Here is a 22,702-nt window from a genome sequence, read left to right on the forward strand (position 1 = left end):
CCTCCTTTAAGACTTTTTAAAACCCTGCGGGGACCCTGCATGTAGTTTGATACATGATAGTGGTTAAAGATGCTTGTTTTAAATATTTATTTAATGGTATATTTTGGTGGAAAAGTCATTTTTTCTTCAGTTTTCTTCAGTTTTGAAATAATGACCTTTGAATTTACTCATCTTTTATGAACACATCCATCCATCCATCCATCCATCCATCCATCCATCCCAATTTAACATCTACATGATTGGTAAATGTAAAAAGTACCTGATTTTGGGTGAAAAATACAGAGAATAATTCTATAATAAATGATGATAAATCACTTAGGAAGCTTTAAATGTAGAAAAACATCCACTTAGAAGTCAACACAAGTATAACTCTAAGTCTTTAAGGATTATTGAAGCTGTCAATCACACACTCAGCCCCTGTACCTGTCTGAAAATGTAAATAATTCAGGTAAAATACAGTTTCTCATCTTTTCAGCAGCATCAGATGAGCCTTTTTTTAGACATTCAGAAGTTCTGTAGTGAATTTAAAAACACTCTCATCTTCTGCAACATTTATTCCACAGTAAATCCATGTAGTCTGATAAATGACAGCGGTTAAAGATGCTTGTTTTAAATATTTATTTAATGGTGTATTTTGGTGGAAAAGCCACTTTTTCCTCAGTTTTCTCAGTTTTGATATAATAACCTTTGAATTTACTCATCTTTTATGAATCCATCCATCCATTTTTCAAAGTTGAACATCTATGTGATTGATAAATGAAAAAAATACCTGATTTTGGGTGGAAAATGTGGAGAATAAAATTACAATAAATGGTGATAAATCACTTAGGAAGCTTTAAATGTAGAAAAACATCCACTTGGAAGTCAACACAAGTATAACTCTTAAGTCTTCAAGGATTACTGAAGCTGTCAATCACATACTCAGCCCCTGTACCTGTCTGAAAATGTGAATAATTCAGGTAAAATAGTGTCTCATCTTTTCAGCAGCATCAGATGTGCCTTTTTTTTAGACATTCAGAGGTTCTGTAGTGAATGTAGAAACACTCTCATCTTCTGCAACATTTATCCCACAGTAAATCTATGTAGTTTGATAAATCACAATGGTTAAAGATGCTTGTTTTAAATATTTATTTAATGATATATTTTGGCGGAAAAGCTACTTTTTCTTCAGTTTTCTCAACTTTGATATAATAACCTTTTCTGAACATATCCATCCATCCATCCATCCACCTGTTTTTCAAAGTTGAACATCTATGTGATCGATGAATGAAAAAATACCTGATTTTGGGTGAAAAATACAGAGAATAAAATAACAATAAATGGTGATAAATCCCTCGGGAAGCTTTAAATGTAGAAAAAAACATCCACTTGGAAGTCAACACAAGTATAACTCTAGGTCCTTAAGGATTATTGAAGCTGTCAATCACATACTCAGCCCCTGTACCTGTCTGAAAATGCCTATGACTCACAAAAATCTGGGCATCATGTGGTCAGTTTTCTACAGCCTGAAGAACACAGCCAAGGAATAGATGCAGAAGTCTCATGTCCTCTAAGAACACTTGAAATACAAAATGCTGAAAGGGAATTTTGTCATTTTTTTCCCCCCAACTGATGCGAAAAACCACCAGGTAGTGCAGCTTTAAACTGCTTAGCAAACATTCCTGCTTCATCCTGCTGCCAGCGCTGATCTTCTTCTTCACAACCCTCCTCTACTCATGATGTATCTGACTGTTCTGATGTTTCCTAAAGGGGTCCTGATGTTTATTCTTCCTGCCTTGGCTTCCACATTTGCTCATGGAAGAACAGGCGGGTGTTCACCTCCTGCTTAGGATGCACAGGGTGATCCTAGTATAAATATCGCTAATTGGAAGTGATGCGGATGAAATAATTTGGTTTTGACAAAAATGGTCCTGTCTGAAATACAGGCCCAAAAAAATAAAATAAAATAAAATAACAAGTGCAGACAGCTGTCCCGCCTGTTTTTGTGTCTTATTTGACCTGGCTGTGTGGGATTGAAGGACATCAGATTAGTAATAGCTCCTCACTGCCCGAGGGCTTCACTCAACAGTTAGTCTAAATTTGGGATGGTCGGTTTAAATGCCCAGTGCAGCAATGAGAAAAATCTGTCACACTGTTTACTTGTAATAATAATAATAATAATAATAATAATAATAATAATAATAACTTTATTTTTATAGCACCTTTAAAAACTGAGTTTACAAAGTGCTTTGACAGACAAAGCAAAAGTGCACAACAGCAGAATGAAAACATAGAAAACAACACAACACAATAAAAGAGATAAGTACAGCAAACACAAAATCATGAATAACTTTAAATGTATCGTAGTAGAGGGCAGAAATAACATAACATGATGCTGTCAGATCAATGCAAAATGAAGGAATGGAATAAAACAACATCATGTATGTCAATATAAATGAATAACCAAAACAGGGTCAAATTAAATATTCAACATTAAAAAGAGACAACATCACATAAAGGCAAGTCTATAAAAATGTGTTTTAAGAGGTGATTTAAAACATAACACTGATTCTGCAAGCTTTATCTCTGTTATGGCAAAAAAAAAAAAAAAAAACATGTCTATAGAGCACATTCATGAGTCAATGTCTTGTTTTGCCTTTGATATAAAATGTGTTTTTGTTACGGTTTATTACAGTGTGTAACGTGCAGATTTGTTCACGTGACCCCCTGCATTCATTAAAAAACCTCGATATACTGAATGTATATGATACTAGAGATTATATACATTTACTGCCAGCTTTATGTAGGTGTACGATGTTATGTGTGGGTGATTCATTTTATGTACTCATTAATATCCATTATGTATCTGCAGCATCTGGAGAGGAATCGAATGAAAGATTTTACTGCACAGACACGTGATATATAAACCTGAGAGTATTAAATAAGCCAATCTGAGCTTTGGAAATCCACTCTGAGTTAATAATATTTTATATTATTGCTACTTATGATATTTTCTCTTCATTGCTACTCAGTATTTTACTTTAAAATGCAAGAAAAAGCACTTATGCGCTGTCACAGTATGTACAGTTAACATCTACTGCATCTGGTCCAAAGCGTTCACTGTATATGAGGCATATTACAGATCTAACATATTTATTTTACTTAAGCTAATTATCTGTTATTGACATCAGATTAATACATTTCTTGTTCAGATCATGTGGTCACAGAGCACCGCAGTGTCTGTTCATGGATACTGCAGAAGTCAGCAGGTGAAGCCGATGTGTGTTGGCTTTCAATGAGTTTTGATGACTTTTCTAACATTTGACACTGAAGCAAACAGAAATCGAAACACGCCGCCCAGTGGAGTCACCGTAGCTTAAGTTCAGTGTCTCCTCCCTCCTCCCTCTGTGTGACCTCCTGTAGCTAAGTTACACTTTACTTTGTGTTAGCGTACAGTCATGGTAAGGTGCTACTGCCAAATGATCAGCCCTGGATTGGGCTTAATACAGATGGAAAAGGTGTTCCTTCTTATCCTCGTCTGTTCCAGGTCACTGTGATTTAACAAGTTGTGTCTGTCAAAACTAGTGTAACCCTTAAATATTGCTTGTCTAACCGGGGCTGTGGGTAAGGCGGGTTACAATGGTATTCTTGGTGTTGATATGTTTTGTTGTCTTCCGTGCTAATAATCACCAAACGGCAGGACAGTTTCAGCCAGCTTTATTATCAGCAGCTCAGCACAACATTCACTGCTCGTGCTCCATCACGGACTTAACTCTCTTGTCACGCCAAAACAGGTTGTACTACAAACAATAGGCAGGAACCAAAATATTAAGAAAAGGCAAGAAGAAACATAATAAAAGAATATATAATATAAATTGAGTAAATAATTAATGACATAATATGTAAATTACAACATAAACAAATTTCAAAATAATAACCAAAAATTAATGATTTGGAAATAAAATAATATTCAAATTAAATGTTACACTAGGGATCCAATGGTACAGGTTATCCACAGTTTGGTACGGATTGCGATTCTTGAATTGCGGTTCATGTAATGGTACGGTTCGGACGCAGAGGTCGGCTGGAGCCTGGCTGTGCACCGAAACGTAACTGGGAGCTGATGGAGAACCTTAAAGCTCATTTATGTTCGCTTCACATGTGTAAATAGGTTTGTCTGTTTCTAACGTTATCATGCGTCACTGCCTTCATACTTCCATGCATCCTGTACGTTGGAAAGACCGTTTCTCAATCAATCCACCACAATAAACAATCAATCCAATTACCATACTGGCTGAATAAGAAGAGTAAAGTTTTTAGAGAAGAAGAAGAAAGTCAATAATAACAAACCTGGCGACTATAAAGGAGGTTTTACTAATGTAGATACTAATGTTAATATTGAGAAGGGTAGTTTGATGTAGAAGGGCTGTGCTCTGCATATGGCTCGGGCCGGGCTATGCTGCACCTCAGGGAATACTGTGAGGCGTTCAAAAACACTCAGTAAATTACAGTGTTTGCCATAAACGAACATTGAACATTCAAAAATACAAAAATACATAACATGTGGGGTGCCTGTTAATGCACAAATGACAACAGTATTTTGTAGAAATGTCCTATGTCCCACAGGTAGTTAGTTACCTGTGGGACATTATACCCCCCCACCTTCACTGGTCTCCTTTACTGTACCAAAAATGTATCGAACCAAAGACCCCTGTACCAAAAGCGTACTGAACCGAAATTTTTCTGTACCATTACACCCCTACTAAACACTATAATGATCATTTTAGGTCATTTTTGTGGTATTTGACAGTAGAAATCCGACACTTAGCCCCTTTACACTTGAATTTAAAAACATGTTGTGGACTCTAGGGCCTAAAACAATTTATCAACTGCCACCACTTGTCACTGAGATTTCATTTAAATTTACAGACTGACAGGTTTGCATTCGCTTTGGTCAATTATCCCACGGTTCACAGTCACAGTACAGAGACGCACTGTGCATTTCTTTGTTTTCCCATGTGGACCAGGTCAACAGCTCGGTGTGTACAATGCATCTGCGTTCTGTCACTATGCTGTTACTTAATTTGTTTTAAGTGCACTATAAACCTTTCAGAAATCCCACAAAACAAGCTGTTAAATGTAAAAAAGCTTCACTTTACAGTCATTTAACCCAAACCCAGCTGCACCGAGACGCTTTCAGCAGCTTGTTTTTCAGGATGCTGACGTCCTGGATGCTGATCGGACTACAAACGCAGTAACTGTCAGTCTAACGGAGCTGATTGTTGTCATGAGTCGTGCTCAGGGGTTACGCAGGATCACTCCGCCCAATCACCAGACTGACACATCTGACACAAACAGTATTATCTAATAGACTGCATTACCCTGTGTAACCTCTGTGATCCCTCTACGGATTGCGTATTCTTGGGACTGATGGCCCACGAGGACAGCTCCATCTGTTATTATAGCGCCCTTTTTACTGTAAGTGACGTATTATCCTGACTTTATTGCTGACTGACGCAAACGGAAGCCATATATGTCCGTGTGTGTAAATGATTTCCATTGACATTCGGTGGCAAAGGTTGAAAGTTGGTGTAACATTGACGAAAGGCGGCGGATCTTTCCTCTACACTGACTCTGCATTAAACTGTTGATAAGCTCATCCTGAGTTTCTACAGCTGAACATATTAGATCCAGCGGCTTCCTCATAATGCCGGTCTGAGCCTGCTTATTGAAACCGGAAGGATAAATAAGTATTAGAGAATCCTATACAAAATGATATATATGATGTTTAAAATATGATCATGTCTGACAGCTTCAAATAGCCTAATTTACTGTATTTCCCCTCTAAAGTGGCTTGTGTAATGAGTTTAATTTCCCTCGGGACAGCCTGGATGAAAAATGCAATCTCATTCACCATTAGTAAGAGTGTCAGTTATTCCCCAAGTCCACTCAACGTTCGTTGGACTGCAGTATATCACAACGCGTGCAGACGAGACTATTTTTTAAGTAATTAAAGAAAAATAACATCATCTGTTAAACAAGGCTTCCATTTATACTGACTCAGTTAATGTCCGTGGTGTAACGCACCGTAACGTTCCTGTCTAGTTTAAACAAATATGATGCTTTTTACATTTGCTAAATAAGTTCAAGCATATCCCATTTAAAAAAAAAAAAAAGAAGAAGAAGTTGAACTTTCAGAGAGTAAAAAAGAAAGGGTGCTAAACTCACTTTTATTCAAGTAACAACGAATAAAGTCTGTCTTTTTGTGCATTAAACTACACCTATGTTCTGCTTGAGTAGTCCTTTGTACTTAGAAAGGGTCCTAAGTGAGTGAAATGACCCAATAACATCTAGTTGCAGCCATGAAGATAATGGATTCTCTAGAAGATAACGACATGAAAGTCCTTCCTACAGCATCTACTTTAGCAAAGGATACGCTAGGACCAGGAAATAGATTGAATTTATTTGACTAATCAAGGTTTTTCTATTCCGAAAACTGTGAAAAATTACTAAATAGCAAAATCAATAGTATTCCTCCGGAGACCTTTTGCTGCTCAACAACAATCTGAAATCCAACATATTTGCTTCTTATAATGTATTTGTGAATATGTTGCTACATATGACATGTAGTTTGAGTAAACACAGAATATTTCTGAGTAGGGCTGAAAGATATATCGTTATCGTATCGATATCTAGATATGAACATTCAAGATATTAATATTGAAAAAGCAACGATATAAACGATATAGATTTCCCCCGCGCTCACCCTGCATGTACAGCTCTGGAAGTCACAACAAATTTCATTTATTCGTACTTTATGATAATGTTGATGACTGGCAGTGAGTTCTTGTAAATAAAACTGCACTTTCCACATTCTTTCATATTATGATGTTTGTATTTTTCTGGAAAGTGCTTGGTTTTCACCAAACCCATAGTCATATCGTATCGTATCGATATCAAGATATCCGGCATGAATATCGAGAAATGAAATTTTGTCCATATCGTTCAGCCCTATTTCTGAGTCAAGCTTTGTCTTCATGTTAGACTTCGACTAAGGCCCAATCCCAATTCACCCCTTACCCCTACCCCTCCATTGTGCGCGTTCACGTAAAGGCGTGGGGGTGTCCTGATTCTCGATGAGTTAGAGGGGAAGGGCTAAGTGGGAGGGCTGTTTGGCCCCCAAAACAGAGATTTTTCAGGACCACACTACAAACGGAGGAGTATGAGAAATCTCCCATCATTCTGTTTGAATCATCTGCAAGATGGAGGTAAACAGTGAAAAAGTGCAGCAGTGTGATGACAGAAACACACAAGTGTACGTATTTTCTTCGTAAACAACTTAATCATTCGTTTCTGCTATTTGTGGTTGATAACCACAAAAAGATGACCAAAGCCCATGCAACAGAGACGGTTACAGCTGCTGACGGCATGATGAATTGTTTCGGAAACAAAGTTGTCGCTTCTGTTCATAGCGGCATCGATGACTGATGATGATGTAACAGGTCTCGAAGGGTTGTCCCATTTCATAGGGAATGAATGAATGAATGTTTCAACCCCTACCCCTTGCAACTCTGTTTCAAGGGGTAGTGCTAAGTGCAAGGGGTAGGAGTAAGGGGGAGCACTAAGGGGTGAAGTGACCTTAGACTTTGACAAAATGTATTAATCCCCAAAGGAAATTACTTGGTCACAATAGCTCAGTTGCATACAAAGACACTGTTAAAAAAACACTACTAAAAAAGGAAAGTGTGGCGATAAAAGCAATAAATAATATAAATAGAATACACTAATAAAGCAGAAAAAAACAAAATTTGCATATGTACAGGAAATGGAAGTAAATATACACTATATACATAGTGTTGCCAGAAAATAGTTGATATCATGTCTCGTCAGATATGTTAATCATGTTAATGTTTAGTGTCTCATGTCTCGTCTTTGGTTTTCAGTGTTTTTTCTTTGTTTGATGAATCAGTTTATGTTTAGTTAGAGTTGTTCATATTTTGTCCTGTCTTGCACTTCCTGCTTTATTTTGTACACATCTCTTCCCTCTCGTTTCAGACTCTTTCCGCCAGCATGATTGTCAGCTCCACCCCCGATTGTTGTCACCTGTGCTCCCCTACCTCATGTATAAATAGTCCTGTCTCCCTTCGTCTTGTGCCAGTTCGTCTTATTCTGTCTGCGTGTTCATGTCAAGTGTCCAAACCAGGTTTTTTCATGTTTACCAGTTTTGCCACAGTTTTTCTGTAAGGACTTTGTTTTTCATAGAGATTCTTTTGATTAGTTTTTTATATCCTCCTTTGGAGCGCTTTTTGTTCAAATCACTTTTTCATTATTAAAATACTTTTGTTAATCTTCAGTTTTTGGAGTCGTGCATTTGAGTCCACCGTTTTATGTATCAAGGACCTTACAGTTGATTAAAGTCATCCGCAACACTGAAAAAAAAAATCTAGATTTATTTTAATTGCCCATATCACCCTACTTAAAGGATACACTAGAACAAAGGAAATGCCATCCCACAATTCACAGCAGCAGAAAAGTCAGAAAACAGGATTATTCATGGAACTGATCAATAGGACACTCTGACATTTTCCATTTTATGCCACAACTGCAAATATATTTTGCAGTTTCAGTAACAGTTAAACTATGAACCTGGATCTCCTGTTGGTGTTATGAAAGTCCCATTTGTCTTAGGTTTATTATTATCTGTGGAGCTCAGGTTCATTTGTAATAATCACCAAGGTCGTCTGTGATCTTTAACTCTGTGTGAATCTGCCATGTCTGTTTGACGTAAAGCAAAAATTCTACTGTCAATTACTTACAAAAAGATGAATATGAACTAAGATCTCTGGAATTTGGTGGAAATTTGTGCATTTATTCAGCCTGTTTCATTGTCGATGACTGTGAAGGCTGCACTGGTCAAGATAATTGAAAGTTTTAAGAGCTTTGCCTGCAAATTCGGGAAACTCATGATGCAATTGTGAAATTTCCCCCAACTGGGATCAATAAAGTCTTATCTTTTTTTAAATTTTTATTTAACCTTTATTTAACCAGGTTGGTCCCACTGAGATGGGGATCTCTTTTCAAGGGAGAACTGGTCTAGGCGGCAATGATACAGTCACATCATTACAGTTTTACAGTAATAAAAGCATTTGAAAACAGAAAAAAAAATATGGATGCTTCTATGAAACTGGGTTAATTTTAGTACCTGGCAATTTACCAGCTTTTTAGACCCATTAATAAAAAACAAATTTAGACATATTTCCCCCCAGGATGTACCTAATGATGACCTCAGATAAGTGCAAAAAATTATACTTACTCTGAGCCATCCCAAAATTAATGAATTTTTAATAAAATACTGGGGCCAAAAATAGGACCAAAATTGGGACATGAAAAACTACCGAAGTGTCAGTGCATTAGATCTGGAAACATGGCTTGAAATGGTCTTATTTACCGCGATAAATAAAAACACTGTGCTAAATTTGTTGATCCTAGTGGTTTTTCTAATCCAGACATGTGGGTTTTTCATGAATCTCAGTCTCATTCCAGGTTTTGTGTGTAACCCATCGTGTCCACTTGCGTTACATGCAGAACCTGCCCATTTAAACACAAATAAATTGCAAGAGATTTTGCAACAGCGGCCAAAAGTCTTATCGTATCTTATCTTTTCTTATCTTATCTGTTTTCTTAATAAAAGTGCAAACTTAAATCTCAGAATATAACGACAGCCAGACGAAGAAACATTTTTTGTATTTTTCATCTGTTATCTGTAAGTGATGAATCTGTTAATAGTGAGTCTTGACGTCAGAACCAGAAAATGTCAGTAAATTCATGTAAAAAAAAAAAAAAAAAAAAAAAGAAAAAGACACAAATCACCAGAGGTCCATGACTTATTTGAGTCCTGTGTGAAATGAGCTGAAGTTCAATTTCCTGCATAACACACATTGTTTACATGAGTTATTTCCCAATGTTCAAGCTCTGTATCACATCATTACTTCAGTCACGTATGCCTTCATACAAAAACTAGAAACAGTGAACTGTAAAAAGTACCTTTAGCAGAAAGACAGTCAGTAGTAAGTATATCTGTGACTGAAAATGGTAACAGAAATTTAACCAGATTAATGTTTTAATGCATTCATGTAAAATTAAACAGGAGCCTCATTTTCCTATTCAAAAATTCAACATCTGAATATTAGTCTATCCTTGATCTAATTTCTTTCCTTTATAAAATTAAACTTAAAAAATGAATGATTAAATTATGGTTTATGTAGTCTACCCAAACGCTACAAGACTACAAAGCCTGCCCTTTACCCTCACAAAGTATAAGAGTGATAAGAGTGCTGAAAATCCACTTCATTCATATTTTCAAGGCTCTAAGCAAAAAAAAAATAATAATAACATGACACATTACTAGTATTTAAAATCAATTTATAAACAAAATGACCTCATCAGGAAATAAATTGGACTCCTAAATAAATCTGTTTTGTAATGATGTGTTTTACTAAGTGATTAACTTGTGCAGCTACGGTTTAACCTTTAGTCAAGATTTTTTTCTTGAGTGTTTGTATTCCTCTTTAGGCATAAAAAAAAAAACAATGAGATTGAAATTTTTTTAATGAAGCTATTTTTTATGGAGTTACAAAAATGTCCACTCAATTGGACACCACGCATTTAATTTTTGAAGCAAAGAAGCATGTATTTAAAACGCAATATCAGAAAGTGTGAAAACTATGAAATAAAAACATCTTTTACAGCAGCTAATCTGATGTTTTCTCACATTTTATCATACTCTAATGCTAGTTCCTACTCCCCTCATGGAGATAATATGCTAAAAAAAAAAAAAAAACGCTTTTTGTTTACAAAACTTTTAATTACAGTCAAATAACAACTAGCAATTATTTTGGACTTAACATGTTACTGCAGATCACGTTTATCCAGAACAGCAAAGTTACAGAAATTGTATGAATTGTCAGTGTTTGGGATGATGCACAAATGTCCACTCTGATAAGCAACTAAAACAACAAAATCCATGAATATACAAGAGAACAACTGTAGAATAGATGTCCAATGTAGTGACTGCTCTGCATGAAAGGGTTAAAAAAATAAATTAAAAATGACCAAAAATGGACTTAGGAGGTTTCCACCCGACAACGACAACCTATAAAGCAGGGTTTTTCAACCTTGGGGTCAGGTCCCCACATGGGGTCGCCTGGAATTCAAATGGGGTCGCCTGAAATTTCTAGTCATTGATAAGAATTAAAAAAAAAACAAAAACAAAAAACAAAAAAAAAACTTGCTAATAAAAAATATATGGTGAGTTGACAGAGACAATCCCAGTCCACAAAAGACATGACAAACTGTGAAGCTGAAACTGAAGCACTGTGGTACTGTTTATCTTTCAAATGTTCATTGTGGTCAGTTTCAGATGCTGCAGCTCTTTCATAATTCATACTTTGAGTTATTGTTTGTTCAGTATTAATTGTCAGCCTTATAAATCCAAGCTGGACTGACTGTACATATCCTGACCAAGGAAAATAAAATTCTCACTTTGTGCAGTAATCTACACCTGGCTTTTCTGCCTCCGTCCATAATAATATACATTATATAGACTAAATGTCATCTAAAATTAATGTTTATTTGCAACATAGTATAGCAAACTAGTACATGATCAAAAACAAATTAATTTTAGCCCCAAAAAAAAGTCTCCGTTTTGAATGTCTGGGGTCGCCAGAAATTTGTGATGTTAAAATGGGGTCACAAGTCAAAAAAGGTTCGGAGCCACTGCTATAAAGCATCTGCATCCACTGCAATTTATCAAACTACATGGAATTTGTTGCTGAATCTAACATGATGGTATTTCTGTGTTCACTCTGGAGCCTCTGAACGTCCAAGTGGGTCAAATATGATGTTATTGAAAAGCTAAGAAACTGCATTTTGCCTGAATTATTCACAGGTATTGATAGAATTAGTGGTTCCAAATGCATTAAACATTTTAGATCAGTCGATGCTTTTGGTCGCTGATGGTTGTTTAGGTCTTTTGAGGGTTAATCAATCTGTTCCAAACTGAATTTCCATCTGAATCAGACTATTTGGTGCATCCCTATTTCATATCATTTTTTCTTGACCTCTTCAAACAATGTCAAGGAAAGCGTAAGGGTTTTACAGCTAAATCAAATTTACTTTATTGCACCTTCAAATAATACAAAAGTCAGACTAATACAGGCAGTAATGTCTAAAGGTTTCAGGATCGGAGTGCACACAGTTGCTATTATTCATCATTTTTTGTTGCCAATTCACGTGTAAATCAAGGCCAGTGGAAAATGTAATGCAGAGTTATTAGTCACTGACCTTCCACAGAAAATGTAATTATTTAAAACGTCCTTCAGGTGGAGCTCTTTAACCCACTAAGACGTTCTGCAGCACTGACATCATTCAACTGGGGCCACAATGCCTGCATTTAGCGCTGACTGATAAGGTGTATTATTAGTGTAGGTAAGGTTAAAATATAGTTTGTAATATAAACTGTCATAAAATGTCCTTCATTTATTCAAACAGATATTCCGACTGCAGTATATCCTCTGGGCTCCATATGAACATTAGCATTTAATAGATGATTTAAAGCGGCGCTAAATGAAATCCTGGGGAGCAATTCATCACAAACAGGGGAGACGTGAAAATTAAGTATCTCTTTATTTTAGCTAACGCAATAAATCAAGCTTAATTATGTGAAATGTGTAAAGCTATTAAGAGTGGATGAGAAAGGCTGTTTTTTTTTTTTTACCCATTGTTTAAAGTTTTTATCGGTCAAGATAAGGGGAAAAAAAAACAAAATGTCCAGTCTCATCAGAGCAATTCAGACTAATAATAATAATAATAATAATAATAATAATAATAATAATAATAATAATAATAATAACAATAATAATAATGATAATGACATGCAAGCTTCAGTGCTCTTATAGAAACAAAACAGGGGAAAAGTGCTTTACTGACACTAATGTGACCTGGCATGAAGACTGAACAACAGCCAGATGGTCTCACTCTCTTTTTTCGTGATCTCTCTTATTCGCATACACACACACACACACACACACACACACAATTTGGGTTATTTGGACAGATTCTATTGCAACCAATGTGGAAACGGTAAGATAAGGGGCTTCAGCATCTCTCATCTCCGAGCAAAGCATCGACACATGAACTCAGAGCGAGCGGGAAAAAAAGGCTCAACATATGACATTTAAATGGAAAATACCATATATCAACCCTGTAACGCGCATATAAACACATGCATCAGCACACACACAAAGAGCTGGTGCAGATAAGGGAATGGAGCAGCTGTCAGGCCGGATTGTGCAGGGGGGGGGACGCCGCGGTCCTCTGCAGAGGCCAGCGTCCGTCAGTGTCAGTGTCTGATTCTGTCTTATTCTATTTCATCTTCCTGCCCTTTCCCAAAGCCGTGTACAGTGTTTACTGCAAAATTCCCAGTGTGTAAGAAATGCTGCAGTATCCAGAAATATCCACCCACAATGATCCTTCTTTGCATAAGAAAAGTGTATACATATGCAGATGTTTAAGTAATCATTGCATTTCTTTTTTTTTTTTTAATTCAGCGTGTGTTAAATTTTCCAGCTGATAACCCTGTGGTGATGGAGGTTCATCTGTAAATAAAGCCAACGTTCATCCCCCATTCTTTTCACTCTGTCTGTTTTAATGTCTTCCTCTAGGCCGTGTCTCTTGGCTCCTGGCCATTCATATGCTGCTCTCTAAAACCCTGCCAGTTTCATTCTGCCATGCCACACATTCACTTCTTCTCCGTTACTTGCACCAAAGTCAGTCATTTTCAGTCGGTATTAACCCAAATTAACCCAATCAGCAACGGTACGCTTTCTGGAGTTACATACACTGTGTTTGTGTCTATTTATCTTCAACTTAGGGTACGTTCAGACAGCAGGTCTTAATGCACAATTCAGATATTTTTTTTTTTTTTTAAGACTTTATTATTTTTCTTTTTTTATAATTCAAGTTCTTATTGGAGTTTTCACTTGGTACGTGACAATTATACAATGTTGTTTAGTGTTAGCAAACAGGGCTTTTATACATAAATGAAAAGTAACGAAAATGCTACAAAGCGTGGAAGTTCTAAAAAAGAAAAAATGGATAAATAAAATAGATGAATAAATAAATACTAGAGGGACGTAGTTCAGCTGTTACAGTTATGTAAGACCAGAATGACTTCCAAACTGGTGCTGTGGTCCCATCCTTATTGTTAAACTTATGAAGCATCCATTCATATGAAGTAGTCTTTATCATCATGTTGACCCATTGTTTAAACTGTGGGGCTTTAGGGGTTTTCCAGTGTTTACGAAAGACTTTATTTTTCAGTTTTCAAATAAGCCTCTACATCAGCATAGGACATATGGAGTAGTGCAAGGCAGAACAACACACACAAACATCAAACCCCACCCAAAGGCTCAGATAGATAGATAGATAGATAGATAGATAGATAGATAGATAGATAGATAGATAGATAGATAGATAGATAGATAGATAGATAGACAGACAGACAGACAGACAGACAGACAGACAGACACAGACAGACAGACAGACAGACTTTATTAATCCCCAAGGGGAAATTCAAAATACGGTCACCGCTCCACAGAAACAGTCATACCACATCAACAATAAATAAATAAATGCAGATTGTAAATAGCCAAGAATTAAGTTAAATTAAAAAGAAAGAAGAATTAAAAGACAAAATGTGTATTCTACCTATCACATAAAAACATAAAACCATAAAAACCAAATGAAGAAAAGAAAAGAAAAGAAAAGAAAAGAAAAGAAAAGAAAAGAAAAGAAAAGAAAAGAAAAGAAAAGAAAAGAAAAGGGGGCACACAATTAAACTGACTTTTATCATGAAAAAAGAAAGAAATTTAAATAAAGATTACAGTCTGATGGTTGTGTTAATAGTCTGTTTTTAGTAAACTGTTATATGGTCACTGCAAAGATGAGGACAGAAATAAAAAAAAAAAAAAAAAGAGAAAGAATGAAGAAGTCTACTGGAAGGGGATGCTTTGAATAAAGTTTACAAAAAAGTTCCGAGTTGAAGTCAAATCCCTTCCCTTTTTATCTATTCTGTGTCTAAGCTTTTCCAGTGATAGCAGGGACAGTACCTCCTCAGTTCAGATTTTTTGGTGAAATCTGATTTGTTTTTGAAGTAGTCCAGAAAAACGCCCTGTTTTAGAAACAGTGACAGGTAAGACTATTCTATTTAGTTTACCCAAAAATCTGTCAGTAGTATTTGGTCACCATTACGAAATTATCATGACTTGATTGGCAGCACTTAGGGGAGAGTGGGGTGATTTGTGCCAGGGGGAAGTAGTGCCACTCATTGTTTCTAGAAAACCATAAAAGAAATTGGTCATGTGACCACATATTTTTGAAGAGCCATCCATCCATCTATCCTACAAGGAAGAGACACATGGCATGAGAGGTACGCACATTTTAGCTCAAAAACAGTTTTTTGCTTTTCAAAGTAAAATTTCTATGATCAAGGATCTTTTGATTCTTGTGTCTGAACAATTATAGACAAGTTTAAAAACATTTCACATGTGTTTTAGTGCTTTAATAGGCTACACAATGAGTCTATACCTAGGGTTGTGCAATTAATCGAAATTCAATTACAATTTCGATTATTACATTCAACGATTACAAAAATTATGTAATCGAGAAAAAACGATTATTAATTTTGAGTTGTTTTAATTCATGTGCACGCAAGCTACCATGAGCTGCTCGGCCCCGCCCCCCTCTAAGCTACAGCTGTCAGCTAGCCGACAGGTCCACCTCAAGAGGAAAGTTGTACCTAGCGGTCTTGAAAAATGGCAGGAGAATCACAGCAGAAGCGCTTGGTAAACAAAAAAGGCAAGTCAGATTCAACTGTATGGAATCACTTTGGGTTTGATGAAGAAGACGAAGAGCAAAAACACATCACATACAAAAAGTGTTTCGTACTCGTGTCCACACTGACCGGTAACTCAAACCTTTGTAACCATCTAAAGTTTAACCACCACGACCTTTATGATAATCTGATGAAAAACCAAAACACAAAAAAAAAAACAACTCCGTCTACAACTTCGTCCGCAATGCAATTTTCAATCTCCGAATCTCTTTACGCTGCAACTCCCTACTCATCAACATCGGAGAGAAAAGATAACAGAATCCATTGGCCATTACCTGGCCAAAGGTATGTGCTTCATTAACACCATTAACAACGGGGGCGTCAGACAAATGGTGAATACACTGGACAAACGCTAGGTTTTGCCTTCAAGACATCATTTTACACGAGCTGCTACTACATTGAACATACTTGAATTTATAATTTGCACTTTACGTGAGGTTTTTTATTGCTACAGTTCTATGGCAAATCTATTGCAGTTTAATTCCAGTAGGCAATTTGTTTACAAAAGGAAACATACTTTAATTTACAGTATACTTATATACATTCAAAGATTTTTTTTTTGTTTCATACAAAAGTGAACATACTTTGTTTTAGTGTTTAAAAGCTTTATTTATGTCTAAAGAGTATATTTTACTTTGTTTTGCAAGGAAAAAAAATAAACAACTTTAAGGTTAAGAAATAATCGTTTTTAATAATCTGGATTTCAATTATTGCTAAAATAATCGTGATTATTGTTTTTTTCTATAATCGAGCAGCCCTATCTATACCATTAGCATGATGTTAGCTCTGAACTGCTGGATCATGCTAGTTTTTCAAAATGCTGGGGCTGGGGTGATTTGTGCCAAAGGGCCTGGGTTAAGTTGTGCGAGTGGCACAAGTCACCACTTATGATTATTATGATTATTATGATTATTATAATTATTTTAGGTCAATTCAATCTAAAATGGTTCAGACCAGTAAAACAGTATCATAATAACCTATAAATAAAGAAAACCACAAATTTCTCTCTTTGTTTTGGTGTAAAAAATGTAAAATTTCAATAACAAAAAATACAATAACCAAAAAATTTCAATAACCTCAAATGTTTTAAGAAAAGTATGTGAAATTGTACCAATATTCTGCCTGTTACTACATGTTTTGTGTATTTGTAGATCTACTGTGATCTGTAAGTTATGATGCACATGTATAAATGATAAACTAAAGTGTAATATTGCTAAAATTGCACTTCTTTTTCTTAAGAATTTTCAGGTTGTTCATATTTGTTCATGTTATGTTCAAGTAGAGTTTGTAGATGTAAACATTTTCATTGTGGAATTTGCCTTTTTTTTCACTCAAAAACATAGAGAAAACTTTGGTGTCGACATTATTTATCAGTTCTTATCCTATTATTATATTATTTTACTGGTCCGGCCCACTTTATAACACATTAGTCTGTATGTGGCCCCTGAACTCAAACGAGTTTTACACCCCTGTTTTAGACCTTTATGGCTCAAACATGGTACAAGTGAGTCACAAGTGTTAAAAAATAAAATAATTGCTTCCTGCTTCTAAAGTGAGGCAGAAAAGGTCATCTGTTTCAAGGCTATTAGAGCTTTTATGTTCATAGATCATTATTATTGCCCTTTTTGAAAAAATGTGGACTCCCATAATGTGTGCTATTTGCTTGGCTATGCATTGAATTGTGTAATCGCATAATGGTGTTTTTCTGTAGGGACTGGTTTTTGTAAGCACTCAAACATGGTTTTAACATTCATGAGGCATGTGTTAAATGTCAGGATCTGTGCTTGTGACTCTTTGCTCCTCCCTTTTGGTTATGGACCTGTGCCTGTGCGACCCTCAGCTCCACCTTTTCATTTTCATCATCAGATTCACCTGCTGGCGCTGCATGGCTGCAGCCAATTACCTTCAGCCTATTTAAGGCTTTGGTTTGCAGCCATGCAGCGCTGGTCCATTACTCCTCTCTCCTTTCCATAGCCCGGACATTTGATCATATTCATCCACGGACTCTGACTCAGGTTTTGTATGTTTTTTTTCCTATGGACTCTACTTTAGTTTTTGTATTAGGTTTTTCGTTGTCTGGTTTTCATTTTTTGTTAAATAAACTTGTTATTTTTTCCCTTCAGTACTGTGCATTTGAGTCCTCTCATTTTCCCTTTCGTGACAGAATGGACCAGCCATACCTGGACTCAGCCGGTACTGAAGGGACCCGTTTTTTCGTTTTTTCCGTGTTTTTAGTTTTTTCATCCCTGGTTTCGTTCGCCTTTCCATAGCTCTCCTCTATACCGTCGTTCTGCGCTTCCCTGCCCTATATCCGGCTTTTCTGAGACTTACCTTTGTCCTCACCCTTGTCCTCAGCGACGGCGGCTCGGTCTCCTCCGTGCCGGTTGGTTCGGGAGGTCCCGGAGCCGTCGGGTGCATACCCCGGTTTTTCTCCCAGTGTGTCTCTGTTCCCTGTTTGTTTCCTGCCTTGTTTTACCGGCGTTCCCATGTTGTGTGGGGCCACGGACCACGCTGAGTCCGGGCTCTCCTCCCGTGTTGTTTTTTCCGGTGAGTTTCTGTCTCGTCTGTTTCCGCCTCGTGTTCCAGTATCCTATTCCTTGTGGGGACCTGGGCCTTCGTGGGGTCCGGGTTCTTCTCTTGTGTCTTTTCCTTCGTGTGTCTAATGGTTTGAGTGAGTTTATTAGCTCTGATCTGCCTGTTCATGTTAGTTTGTTTGTTCTGCTTGTTTTATTCGTTCCTCCCTGTCTCTCTCTGTCCGTGTGTGCCGTTTTCTGAGTGTATTTCTCCGTGTGTATTTCTCCGTGTGTATTTCTCCGTGTGTATTTCTCCGTGTATTTGTCTTTCTGTGTATTTTTCAGTACTACCTGGAGGCTAGTACGCCGTCTGGTAGTATCCCCTCCTTGAAGTCCGGTTCCGGCCGCGCAGCGTTTTTTGAAGCCTGATTCAGTTTGTCCGTGCAGCGTTCCTGCAATCTGTTTCTGTCTGTTCGCGCAGCGTTTTTTAAAGCCTGTTCCTGTCTGTTCCTGAAGTCCGGTTCCGTCCGGCAGCGTTCCTGAAGTCCGGTTCCGTCCGGCAGCGTTCCTGAAGTCCGGTTCCGTCCGGCAGCGTTCCTGAAGTCCGGTTCCGTCCGCGCAGCGTTCCTGTTTCCCCGTCTTGGCCTCACTCTTTGTGTCTCCCTCTCCGTGCCCCTGTCTGTCCAGTCTCAGAGTCCCTGTCTGTCCAGTCTCAGAGTCCCTGTCTGTCCAGTCTCAGAGTCAGTCCCTGTCTGTCCAGTCTCAGAGTCAGTCCCTGTCTGTCCAGTCTCAGAGTCAGTCCCTGTCTGTCCAGTCTCAGAGTCAGTCCCTGTCTGTCCAGTCTCAGAGTCAGTCCCTGTCTGTCCAGTCTCAGAGTCCGTCCCTGTCTGTCCAGTCTCAGAGTCCGTCCCTGTCTGTCCAGTCTCAGAGTCCGTCCCTGTCTGTCCAGTCTCAGAGTCCGTCCCTGTCTGTCCAGTCTCAGAGTCCGTTCCCCTGTCTGTTCAGTCTCAGTCAGCCAGAGTCATGGGTCCAGCCATAGTCCAATTCCAGTCGATGTCTGTAGTCCAGTCTTTGTCCGGTCAGTCTTGTCTCAGTTAGAGTCACTAGTCCAGTCATATTCAGTTCCAGTCAATGTCCTAAATCCAGCTAGAGTCCTGTCTGCCACAGCCCTGGAGATCCACGAACCAGGGGGTTTTCTGACCTGTTTCGGAGGGTTTCTCACGTCCTGGTCTGGAGGTTTTCCACGTCCTGGTCCGGAAGTCTGCCCTGAGGTGCTTCAGCAGTCTTCCCGGAGGCGCTTCATGCCGCTTCACCGGGAGGTGCTTCAGCCTGTTCACCCTGAGGTTCTGCAGCCAGTCCGCCCAGAGGCTCTTCACGCCGTTTCACTGGGAGGTGCTTCACCCTCTTCGCCCTGAGGTTCTGCAGCCAGTCCGCCCAGAGGCTCTTCACGCCGTTTCACTGGGAGGTGCTTCACCCTCTTTGCCCGGAGGCTCTTCACGCCGTTTCACCGGGAGGTGCGTCAGCCTGTTCACCCTGAGGTTCTTCAGCCAGTCTGCCCAGAGGCTCTTCACGCCATCCCACCGGGAGGTGCTTCAGCCCGTCTGCCCTGTGGTTCTTCATGCCCCTTTGCCAGGATCCCTTCTATATTCCAGGATGCCCTGGTCTTCGTGGGGGCTTTTTCGCTTCTCTGGGGACGTCAGGATGCCGTCCCTTGAGGGGGGGGTCCTGTCAGGATCTGTGCTTGTGACTCTTTGCTCCTCCCTTTTGGTTATGGACCTGTGCCTGTGCGACCCTCAGCTCCACCTTTTCATTTTCATCATCAGATTCACCTGCTGGCGCTGCATGGCTGCAGCCAATTACCTTCAGCCTATTTAAGGCTTTGGTTTGCAGCCATGCAGCGCTGGTCCATTACTCCTCTCTCCTTTCCATAGCCCGGACATTTGATCATATTCATCCACGGACTCTGACTCAGGTTTTGTATGTTTTTTTTCCTATGGACTCTACTTTAGTTTTTGTATTAGGTTTTTCGTTGTCTGGTTTTCATTTTTTGTTAAATAAACTTGTTATTTTTTCCCTTCAGTACTGTGCATTTGAGTCCTCTCATTTTCCCTTTCGTGACATTAAAAATAAAATAATTGCTTCCTGCTTCGCAAAAGTTAGGTAGAACAAGCCATTTCAAGGCTATTAGAGCCTTTATGTTCATAGATCATTATTATCGCTGCAGAAAATGTTGAAAGTGTTTCATGCTAGGAAGGTGACTCAAGCGTCGATTTTGTCTTATGTTCCAATGTATGTTGCAAGTTGTGTCACGTGACCCCCTTTTTTTTTTTTTTTTCTAAAAGCTATATTTCTTAAACAGTTTATTTCAGATCCAAAGTTACTGTTCCAAAGGAATGCAGCACATCCTGAAATATATGTACATACTTAAGGTGGGGGTATTACTGTCATGGCCTCACTTTAAAGTCACCCTGAGTAAAAACTGGTACAATTCTCCCCTACTGGCCACACAAGCAGACTGCATGAATGTAAATGTATTCTACATGAGGAAAACATGGTGAACAATCAGTTATTTTTTGAACATTTATTTAACTAAAATACTTAAATCTGAAGTTGACAATGCATCCTTGTTCATATTTTACCTTAAATAAATCATTCTCTTCCACACATCTAAACCAATCAGATAAACTCAAAAGTGCACTGTCTGTGATGTACACGATGTGTGTGATGCAGGACATAGAGCCCCGCCCCCTGGGTGAAACGCCTGGCTTTCAGTGAGTCCCCTGTCTGCACCATAGACGCCGCATTGACTGCTATTGATAACCCAATGGAATTGACTTTGCATGAACTTGGTAATTTAAATATGTAGTTTCTTATGTTTATCACCATGTTAAGTTGACGCAGCTTAAAGTAGCTTCACATGTAGTGAGCTACTTCTGTGGTGTTTGTGTAACTTAGCTTGCTACATTTGACTGGGTGGTAGCTTCTGTGTAGTGAAGCTTCTTTCATGGCAGAGTAACTGGTAGCTTAGCTCATTACATTTTCCAAGTAGCTTGCCCAACACTGACTACAGAATATACAAGATAGAAAAAATATGCATATAAAACTATAGAATATAGAATAAATGTGCATATAAAAACTCTAGAATATAGGAGATCGAAAACATATGCATATGAGAACTATTGAATATAGAAAATAGATCAAATCTGCATATAAAAGCTATAGAATATAGGAGATAGAAAAAAATATGCAAATAAGAACTACAGAATATGGAACAAATCTGCATATAAAAACTATAGAATAGAGAAGAAAGAATAAATTTGCCTATAAAAACTATAGAATATAGAATAAATATGTATATAAAAACTATAGAATATAGAATAAATATGCATACAAAAACTATAGAATATAAAATAAATATGTATATAAAAACTATAGAATATAGAATAAATATGTATATAAAAACTATAGAATATAGAATAAATATGTATATAAAAACTATAGAATATAGAATAAATATGCATATAAAAACTATAGAATATAGAATAAATATGTATATAAAAACTATAGAATATAGAATAAATATGCATATAAAAACTATAGAGTATAGAATAAATATGTATATAAAACTATAGAATATAGAAGATAGAAAAATATGTGTATAAAAACTATAGAATATAGAATAAATATGTATATAAAAACTATAAAAGATAGAATTAATATGCTTCTAAAAACTATAGAATAAATATCTACCTAAAAACTACATTATATAGAATAAATATGCATATAAGAACTATAGAATATAGAACAAATATGCATACAAAAACTATAGACTATAGAATAAATATGTATATAAAAACCATAGAAGACAGAATAAATATACAGCATATATGAAAAAAGAATTATGTATGAATATAAAAGACTGTGATTCTCTGATTAAAACTAAATACATAATTTTCAGTACTGAATATTGCAGTTATATTGCACGTTGACATCTGTTACTTCATCAACCCAGACTCTATATTTGAGTCGGTCTGATCTTTGCTTTATCAAGTTGAAGCGTGTAGGTAATGAGCCTTTATAGACGATGTTTCCACGATAAGTACAAGGCTAGAGCACGACTAATGTGTTCTGTTCTGTTCGCAGCAATTTGCCTCCAGCCAATTATTCCATACCAAAATCTATTTGCATTTCCACAAATAAACGCATACTATTATGGCATCAAACGGCCATGCACTGCAGAACATGTTATGTTAAATGA

General features: G+C 37.4%; 1 protein-coding gene and 1 long non-coding RNA gene across 2 annotated transcripts in view; both read right to left on the reverse strand.

Annotated features, from left to right (window-relative positions):
- Positions 1-22,702, reverse strand: part of vstm2b (V-set and transmembrane domain containing 2B) — a 176,236-nt gene that overhangs the window by 15,912 nt on the left and 137,622 nt on the right. The gene's annotated exons all lie outside the window — the stretch shown is intronic.
- LOC115413834 (uncharacterized) lies at positions 15,538-16,791 on the reverse strand. Its single transcript, XR_003934516.1, has 2 exons — positions 16,699-16,791; positions 15,538-15,624 (listed from the first exon to the last, which is right to left on the reverse strand). It is a non-coding gene; the product is annotated as an uncharacterized LOC115413834 (long non-coding RNA).

This window comes from Sphaeramia orbicularis, chromosome 3, assembly GCF_902148855.1.
Source record: "Sphaeramia orbicularis chromosome 3, fSphaOr1.1, whole genome shotgun sequence".
Taxonomy (NCBI): domain Eukaryota; kingdom Metazoa; phylum Chordata; class Actinopteri; order Kurtiformes; family Apogonidae; genus Sphaeramia; species Sphaeramia orbicularis.